A 3,178-nucleotide genomic window follows, 5' to 3' on the forward strand; every position below is an offset into this window, starting at 1 on the left:
GTTAGTCACAATAGCTGCAAATGCTGTGTTGGGGGGCCTACTACTTGCACTTGCTGTGTTGGAGGGCATAATACCTGATTTGGCTAAATGGGAGACAAAAGGGCTGCATGTGTTAATAGGTAATAGTTTACACTACCTAGGTTCAATGCAATGTGTTCTACATCGTTTCATGTATACTCTGGCCCCCCCAGCATTCTCAAACATGTTGGCCAGCCCTCAAATGAAAAAGTTTGGGGAACCCTGCCTCAGATGATGTAAGTATGTATGAAAAGTTATATACTATAGCTGTAGACAAGAACAGCAACACAGTTGTTTTAGAATCTGAAATGTTCACTACCAAATGCAGTGCTTTTCATTTGTATTAATCAGCAGTATTGTTTTGAGGATTTGTCCTGTGCCATGGACAACGGGGGGGGGGGGGGGGGGGGGGGGGGAGAGTCCCTGTGATTTTTGGATCGATTGCAAAAAATTTGCTTACGTGTTTATGCGATTACAACGCGAAAATGCATAGAAAAGCTTTTTTTAGGTGTGTCTTATAAGGTGAAGAATACGGTATATAGCAAACTATGATGCAACTGCTTGCTGGACACTAGGAACGAGCTGATGAAACTTACTATACCAGTCGGGCTACTAGCACTCTGTGCAGCTTATGTTTGGGGGGAAAAAAACTACTTGTAAATCTCTGTTGAAATTGGTGTGTACAAGAGAGAATAAATATGAAAAGATTTATACATACCTGGGACTTCCTCCAGCACATCTGCACGGTTCGCTCCCACACCGCCATCCTCAGTCTTCTTCTTCTTCGGTAGCGGGTCCCGTAACTTCAGCCAGTTGAATCTAGTCTGTGCAAGCGTAGTGCACTCTCTCCGGTGGAAAATAGCACTGCGGAGACACAGTACTATTCTCCGCCGGAAAGAGTGCACTGCGCTTGCACAGACTGGCCGCAGCGGGTCCAAGTTACGGGACCTGGTACAGAAGAGGGAGAAGACTAAAGGACGGAGGCGTGGGAGCGATCTGTGCAGATGGGGCTGGAGGAAGCCCCAGGTATGTGTAAATATTTTAATATTAATTCTCTCTGGTTTTCTTTAAGTGGAGTTCAGGCTGTCCTGTTTCAGCTGATTACCACTTGGGGTAAAGTGCCCTTATTTTTGCAGACATCCGTGCACTTCTGGCTGATTGCCACCTTCATTAGTAGGCACAAGTTCTGGGACTCGCTATGCGGTGCAGTATGTGTGTCTGGTACTCCGCTAGTCATACACATACAGTGCAGTTCTGCAAGCAGTCTCTTCCCTCATACATCTGATTGAAGAGGGCATAACTTGATATTACTGGAAATAGGGATGCTTATTCTGACAAGAGCTGTCCTCTTACAGAATCTAACAGAGGAGAATGTAATGAAGTCACTGCACTGCTGGCTGTTAGGAAGGCAGTTAGCTTCCATTTGTGCCTCTCTACAAGCATCCTGCAGGTTTATTTATAGGTGACCTACTTTATACTGGAAGGCCTACTTGTTTATCCATTTCTTCCACAAAAATGCAAATATGACAGTTGGTTGCCAGTTCTGTTCCTGCTGGAAAAAATAAATGCATTGAAATGATTACTCTTCAACATGCAATTCTACAGCCAGACTGATCCAATGTATTATTCAGTAACTACTCAGTCTGTGCTACAGCACTTAACCTACCCAGGTACAACAGCACAGGCTTCTATGCCTGTGATAAAGTCTGTAATCATCTCTGCCCCCCCCCCTTAAATACAATCAGATCAATAATAAGTTATCAGCAGCTCTTTACCTCTCCATAGTAAATGCACTTCAGAGAACACAAAGGTTAGGGTCAACATTTACATCACTTTCAGGCTTTTTCAACAAGGCCTGTAATGCTTACTGCAAGTGATTCCTGGCATTTAGTGGTCATTTTCAGTCTAGTGCATGAGAGATCTACTGCCAATTTGTGGAGTGATTTATTCTGATTGATTTCCTGAAAGGTAATCAATTGGATGGGGATGCCAAACCAGCTAAAACACGTGTACGGTGGATGTGGTGTCTGATCTTTCACCCCCTAGAGGTCCCTTAGGATGGTCACAGGTGAGGAGAGCTTAGCGTGTTGGGGAACAGGGCTGGAGCAGGAACTACATACTACTCTTGCGATGAGTGCTTTATCTCGCTTATGTACCCTCCCACACTAGGTCTCCTTCACACACTCAATAGACTGTGGTCTCTGCAGGATGGATTGACGTCTACCAGCACATATGATCAGTAAATGATGATGGTGTCATTACTCGGTTATTGGAACAGCTGAGCCCTTTTCTCTTCCAGTAAGATGCACTTTGTGGTAGCCTTGAAGTTATTGAAACTACAAAGCATCTTCCTATGAATAGCGGTTTCCCTGTTCTTCTTTTCATTGTGAATTGCACCATCTGCGAGGTTATTAATTTGTTTTGGATCCACCTTTGGTACAGCACATTGTTGTGATAATATATTTGCAAGTATATTGGTGGTTGGAGAAATGCTGTACTTTATAATCTTAATCAGTAAAATGTGTTTAGACCATTAGTGTCCAAACTTTTTAGGCCAAGGGCCATATTGCCATTCTTGAAAGTGCTAGGGGGCCGAACTAGTGAAATTGAAGGCAATTTTTGCTGATTGCGGTTAGGTACACTTTGTGACATTTTGTCAAATAAAACATTTCCGCAGGAAATAATCCAAATACTGTGTGCAGCTAATCGGTGGCTGTAAAGGCTCATACACTCGTACCAAAATCTGTCCAACTATCTTCTAAACTTATCTGTTGGAAGATTAGTTAGGTGTGTGTACGGATGGCAAACAACCAGATGACCAACTGATAATAGGTTATTTGCCAGATCCAACTGGATCAATCTGCCCAACTATCGTGCAGGTTAGAAATTTGTGTGCGTGCGTGCGTGATTTTACATGTCGCCACCAGATGGCACTGCAAACACTATACTGATTTAACAAGAAGTGCTTTTATAATTATATATATATTTTTTTTTTACTACATGCTTACAACAACCTTTTGTCAAGAATGGACGTGGACCCTATTTGGGGTCATGTCTATTTATCTCAGGGGGGGGGGGGGGGGTGTAGGGAGTATGCGTGGTGGGGATGAGCGATGCATTAAAAAGTCTTGGAGCCGTTAAGAGACTTCAGCAGGACGTT

The sequence above is a fragment of the Hyperolius riggenbachi genome, chromosome 3 (assembly GCF_040937935.1).
Source record: "Hyperolius riggenbachi isolate aHypRig1 chromosome 3, aHypRig1.pri, whole genome shotgun sequence".
Classification (NCBI taxonomy): Eukaryota; Metazoa; Chordata; class Amphibia; order Anura; family Hyperoliidae; genus Hyperolius; species Hyperolius riggenbachi.